This window comes from Dunckerocampus dactyliophorus, chromosome 1, assembly GCF_027744805.1.
Source record: "Dunckerocampus dactyliophorus isolate RoL2022-P2 chromosome 1, RoL_Ddac_1.1, whole genome shotgun sequence".
Classification (NCBI taxonomy): Eukaryota; Metazoa; Chordata; class Actinopteri; order Syngnathiformes; family Syngnathidae; genus Dunckerocampus; species Dunckerocampus dactyliophorus.
The window spans coordinates 28797573-28804851 of record NC_072819.1 but is presented as its reverse complement, the minus strand read 5'-3'; positions in this window follow the sequence as shown (position 1 = coordinate 28804851).

Here is a 7279-nt window from a genome sequence, read left to right as displayed (position 1 = left end):
GCGATCTCTTTCACGTGAATCACTTCACGGCCCAAGGAGGGGGTGTTTACTTTACTGTTTACTTTTTAAAAGCAGAGTGGAAAAGGGAACCTACCGCCTAGCCCATTCAACAAGCAAGGAAACAAGTGGCCTGCTATGTGCCCACTACCAATAAAGACAAATCAAGTGGCACAAAACTTGCACCATGTGGGAACCTTAAGGCCATCACGCTTCATCTTCCCACACTCGTACACAAACTCAGCATTAATAAGGTCTGAAAAGTGACATTCTCAACTCCCCTTTTGCGGTTTCTCCTCCTTGTCCCATTCCAAGCCCCCTGCCTGGTGCTGACCCAGCCTTAGACCCCTTGCACCCCCTCTGTGTCCCCTCCAACTCTAGGAATAAGAGGCCCACGCTGGAGCTACGACTGAGGCTCATTAGCAGCGCCCACCTGGAGGTTGGTTTGGGGCTAACAGGGGACCGCCAGGGCAGGGCCTTGATCTGTTGGCGGTGACACACAGAGTAGACAGTACTGTAACATACGGTACAATATGTAGTCCATATAGGCTGCCAAATACTTGTAGGTAGATAGAGTTTGGTTTGAGTGGAGAGAGGCCACGTCTCCATGTTGTGACACTAGCAACCTGCTTTCACCACATTCATTGTAAAAGTAAGACAGTCAGTGTTTATTACTATTTGAGCTTTTTATTTATCTATTTGAGTTGCAAGCAATGAACAGTGAGTCATGTGTTCCTCTGTCAAACTATGCCGGTGAGTCTGCACGCCGTTCTAAAGATGGTCTGGAGCCCCTGTGGTCAAGTGCCCTCCATCTGGGTAGAGATTAGGGCTGTCAATCCATTAAATGTTTAATCGCAATTAATCACATTTTGTCCACAGTTAATTCATAATTGATCACAATTAATCACAGATAGAAGTTTTTATCTACAAGTGTACCTTTGAAAGATCATTTAAAAGTTTTGAATACACCTACCAACTGGATACTATATTTGCTTTATGCACATTTTTGTTTATTTAACATTCTGTTGTTTTGTTTTTAACTGCTCAAATGTAAAATAGAGCTGAATGTATAAAAAACAAACACAATGTACAACAAGTAGACACTGGCAGGGTAAACTGTTCATCACTCACATATCGTTCTCTTCAAGAAAATCATCTCAGTAAATATAATTGTGGCTAACATTACAAATAAAGTTTTGCAAAAGCACCCAACAACCAAGGGAAATGATAGCAGGATGTGAGAAAAAAATATTTACAACTTACAAAAAATGAAGTGCTCAAGAACAGTCAGTAGTTTCCAGAAGTAGTACTGTGCCCATATACTGTAGTGCAGTCAGGCTGTAGCTTACACGTCACTTCCAAGCACTGTTATCACACTTTTCTTCATCTGGCAAATTCAACGACGTGGAAGTCACCACGGGTCTTTCAACATGCAACTTTTATTCCGGCATTTTTGACAAACACAGCAGTTCAAGCACAAACGCTAATAAATTGCTAATGAATAATAATAATAACGCTAATTAATTCCTTCACGAGCCTTTACTACCATTTCGGAGCACTGTGTGCCCTCTCTCACTTACGCTTCGTCATGTTGACAGAAGTCCCAAATAGCTGTCCTTGGCTATGCCTGCCCATAACTAGGACCTCGTAACTCACATTTTAGCTCGCAGTTCATAGCAAAATAGCAGCCGAGAGATAGCTCGCATCCAGTGGCGGTCCTAGCTATGGGCCACATGGGCAATTGCCCAGGGCGGCATTCTCTAGGGGGCGCCGCAAGGGGGGCAAGGAAAAAAAAATCCCATTTACTAATGCTCAGCGCTCATCGTATCCTCATCAAGTCAGCGCATATATGTGGCAGGTGGGCGCCCTCTATAGACGTGATGCTCACGCCCCCATGCTGTTCAAACATGAGCAAAGGCCCACCACCTGATGTGGATCAAACCAAAAGAGTGGCGAGAGGGCAGGCACCGCTGGGCTTTCAGTGGCGGACATAGCAATTTTGGGGCCTAAGTCGAACACACCCACGGACCCTTTTCATGTGTTCTTTTAACACAAAAAAAGCAGGAAAAGCAGCCTCAAAGGCCCCTATGAATATTCAACCTTGCACTAAATTAATATGGGGTGAACAGAATGAGAGAATAAAGTTTCACATATACAGTAAAACCAGTGTCCAAATGCCAGGTATTTATTTTTGAACAAAAACAACCCAGACATCACCACAACACATGTGTGTGTGTGTGTGTGTTTCAGAGAGAAAGAGACTGTGTATGTGATGAGGGTGAAGATGAACAACTACAATGTAACAAAAGCAATTACTAAACAATATAAGCTAACAGTCATATCTATACACAGTGTAAGGAGGAAGGCATGGAAATGGGAAGAAATCAATAGTTTGCAAAGATGACTTATGTTTATACAGTATGTGTGAGATAGAGAGACAGAAACAGGGGGAGTTTGTGTTCAAAGAGAGAGGGGGTGTTCATGTGTGTGTCAGAGAGACATTATTTAGACATGAATACTGTGAAGCAGCTAAGGTGTAGAGTGCTTCAAAATATGTATGTCGAAAAATTATCGTTTCATTAATACAATCTCACACACTCTTCCCTCCACCCCCACACACATGAACACCTCCTCTCTCTTTGAACACAAACGCTCCCTGTTTCGGTCTCTCACAGACATAAGCACTTTGCAAACCAGTGCTTTCTCCCAATTTCCATGCCTGCCATGGGAGAGAGGCCAAATGGAGGGTTTTTCATATTTGTACAAATACATACGGTACATAAAGTGGATGCTCATTATCTTGTTGATGTCCAGCCAAATTGTTGTCCATGTTTTTCATTGCATAAACGTCAAAGAAAGAAAGCCCTACTTTTTACTGTAACGTCTCACTGGACTTCACACATAGGTGAGGCGTCGCAGCACCAAACTCAGCGTCCGGTAGCGAACTGAAACTCGGCTCACAGTAGCGCCTTGGTTACAGGTACAGCTTCAGTCGGCCCAGGGCGTCATTCAAGCCAGAGTTTGTTGAGACACTCATATGGCAAAATAGCACTGTATAAATGACAATAAAAACACCTGCAGTGCACCAGTACCTTCTCTTTTCTCCCTGATATTTGAGCGCAGCAGTTCGTGACAACTTGACTCACAACGACAGCACATGCAAATAACTTCTGCTAGGGCTTTGAAGCGAAAACTTACCATTCAAAACACACTTTTCTTTTCCATTTCTGCTTAATATTTTTTCCCGTTTGTAGCTGGACATCGACTGCCACACCACTGCGTTTGCTCAAACTAAGATGTGGGCACGAAAAAAAGTGCCGTTACAGGAAACTTCCGTTAACACGTTAATACAAACGGATTCCAGGGAAGGGCTGCCATGTCGTTCCTGTGTCCTCCTGGTCCTCTGCATCCACGTAGCTATTGAGATCCAGAATATTTTCTTCATTATAAATATGTTGAAAAACAACTTCTCCTGACAGTTAAAACTAAACCCAAATCATCAAATAAAATCCTAAATAATTTGATTGAACCAAGTCATGATTACTCTTATGACTGATTTAGGGTTGTCTTCAACCAAAGGTTTTTTAAAGTCAAATCTGAAACCGTATTTAGAAAACCCATCTAAATGATCTGTATCCGTAGCTGTACTCGGAGTGGGCTAGGCATAAACCGTAAGCGGGCGTGGTTTAACAGGAAATGGGTGGGGCTTAAATCAGTACATTATTTTGTCTGAAATTGACATGGATTGATCAGAAGTTGCGATATTTATTTTTTATTATTCAGCTACATGTGTGGGCTTTATTATTTAATTATTTTTTTATGAACCGTGTGAATGTGGGGAAATAACAGGGAACAGGGAAAATAATCTGTCAGCCTTGTTCACTGGAGTTTCCTCAAAAGCACCGTGTTCAGTACTACGAGCAACTGACCTCATATCACCAAATCAGCCAAATTAGAAGCAAGCAGACAAAAAAAAAAAAAACACCGGCAGTGACCGGACGCAACACGAGTTGTTTACAGCTCTGTCTTGTCAAAAGCACCATGTACGTACTGAAACAAGTTTACCAAGTAACTTTAGATACGAGCTTAGCTGAGGAAAACCTAAAAAAAACTGTCCAGAGTGGAGGCAGTGACCAACGCAACACGAGCCAATGATGCACCGCGTACTCCTCTCTCTGGCTGTGGTCGCTAGTTTTGATAAAAACTGTTTTGTTTTCCTCTCGCCTTCCCCTCTTCTCTGTTCCACTGGGTTAACGCCGCTAAAATACTGAACAAAAATACAAATACAAGGAATTGAGAAGATGCATTCAAATTGCGAAGATAGTAGTCTACTGTACATTGGTCGCTAGATGTCAGCAGCCGTTTGTTGAAACAAGCACCAGACTTGATTGCCAGAGCAACAGACTTTCATTGCAGGTTTAAATGATCTCAAAAGCGCGAGAATAACATCGTACTAATATTAATCATCATCATCATCATCATTATAACACGGGCTACTTTTGTGGGTGTAATCCAACTAAACTCCCCTCTGAACCTACGACGTCACTTCCTGTCCACACGTCTGGAACATATTTACTGCGACACACACAAGCTTGAGTTTTATTTCTGTTTTAAATTGCTTATTTTCTCTGATCTACTATATTTGGTAATACAAGTGTAAAGGTGACTATATGGGTGTTATTTCATGTCTCGGGGGCTTTAATAATATTAAAACCGTATTTATAAGTTTGTAAACAGGTTTTATACGCATAAATCAGAGTGGCCAGAGGACAGATTAAAAGTAAGGTCATTGAATTTGCAAAGAAAGAAAAGGATCTGGGGGGAATTTACAGAGCAAGAGTGAAGATTTCGGGTAATTTGTGCTGAATGTGGGCAATGGATTGGTCATGATGACTGGTAAACCGTCACAGAGCAGCAGCGCATCACATCAAGGACAATTAGCATTAGCTTGACTCTCCAGGCGCAGCCTTTAAGCGGGTGAAGCAGTGACCTGCTGACTAAGCACATTCCACCTGCATCAAGCAGTTCAAAGGGCTCCCATGCGGATCTCCCACCGCACCTCATTGCTCCACAGCTATCCAGCCACCACCTGCCCTGAGGCAAGGCTCACCCCCTCCCCCTCGGCTCCCCACACCACGGGTGACCCTGTGCTCCATCACCAATATTGCAGCCACTTTACAACACATGAAACTGCTTGCAGAGGCGCTACCTGCTAGCTAAGTGCCTCAGGTGACATTTGAATGGTCTTCACTTGAAAATTAGCCACACCTCTCCCCCTCCTCACAGGGGAGGCAGCATATGGCCACTTCAGATGAATCCCCCTACTGTTCCAGGAGGCTCCCAAGAGCCTTCGGGGTGATCGGAACGTCACGCTCCTCTTTTACTAGATTAAGTCTAATAATCTCTCTGTAACGAGGCTCTAAATCCAGAGCGGTAAAACAGCAGAGCCTGAGGTCCCCGCAGACACAATACATGCCGTTATCCTTTTTACACTTTATTTTATGACCACAAGTAAGAGTTAATGTCTCCCCATCAACTTTCTCCTCTATCAATGAGCAAAGAGCAAGACTCCAATATGCCGTTTTAATTACTGCATTGTATTGCATTAACTAGAATATCCACAAAAATATATTTGATCAACAATAAATGGTGTTTGGGGAAAAGTTTTTTTTTTATTTCATGCTATATAATTTACACCATTTACAGTATAAGACAATTCAAGATTCAAGATTCAAGATTCAAGAGATTCAAGAGAGTTTTATTGTCATGTGCATGGTAAAACAGCAGTTATACCATGCAATGAAAATCTTATTCTGTTCATTCTCCCAAGAAAAGAAAGAAAACAAATGAAAGAATAAGAACATAAGAAACATAAACACATAAACATATATACCAATAAATTAAGCAACAACAACAGACGAGACATTAATACAAGTAAATAATACAAATAAATAAATAAATAAAGTGCTATGAGTGTGTGCGTGTGTTGCGTGCGGCGTGTGCGAGTGCTTCGTTGAGGAGCCTGATGGCCTGTGGGTAAAAACTGTTTGCCAGCCTTGTGGTCCTGGACTTCAAACTCCTGTAGCGTCTGCCTGACGGTAGGAGTGTGAATAATGAGTGTTGTGGATGTGTGCTGTCCTTGATGAGGTTGTGTGTTCTTCGTAGGACTCTAGATTTATAAATGTCTTGCAGTGTGGGGAGGGCTGCCCCAACAATGTTCTGTGAGGTCTTGATCACCCGCTGGAGTGCCTTCCTATCACGTGTTGTACAGTTACCGTACCAAACAGTGATGGAGGCGGTAAGGACACTTTCGATAGTGCATCTGTAGAAGCAACTCAGGATTGTGGTGGACATGCCAAATTTCCTCAGTCTTCTCAGGAAGTACAGTCTCCTTTGGGACTTCTTCAGAATTTGGGGAAGACAATGTCATAAGCTGCTGTTGGGTGGACTTGAGCTGGTATTTGTACATTAAAATATCATAATACACGAATCACAAAAAGATAGGGATGTTCGGCTTTTGGGTGAAATTTCAGGATTAACCTAAAATGCACTATAAGCTTTACAGGTGAAATTAATGTCACCTTCTGTAAACTTTTGAATGCATATGTTCAAAGTTTCTGTACTTTTTGCACGACTTGACGTTCTTTAACAAGGAGCTGAACGGCAAAATTCACGATGATGTGTAATCCATGAATGTAACCAAATGTAACCTGTAAATGTCCACTTTCAATTCAAGTTGGTATTTAACCAGTCCTTTTCACCACGCTGCTCACATTTTGGCATCATGAGACCAAGATGACGCCTAACCATTGAACAGCAGTACCGCCCCATTGTGAGGCTTCAAACAGGATTAAGGATGGGTTCACATTTGAACTGATACGGTACAGATGCCCGGTACAAATTTTCGGTACAAATTTTCGGTACTTTTGTGTGTGTTTATGTGGTAATCACTTGTTCAACAGTGAATGATGAATTTGTGATGCATCGCAATGTAACATTGTATGCATGTTTGAAATAAATAATAATAATAAACTTGTCAGTTTGCCCACACGTCATTCTGCAGAATCAAGTGCCCAAGCAAAGCATCCCACCTGTTGTACTCAGTCCTGTCATGTTACTAATACACTGTAAGTCCAACTGTGTCCAACGTGTCTTTATTACAAAATGTAAAATGACTGTTAGCCTGCTCTCAACACCCACCAACAAACCAACTGTCCCCCAGCTCCGTTGCCCCTCTATGATGTCATCACCAGCTGACACTGTAGTTCTTTGCTAACTAACA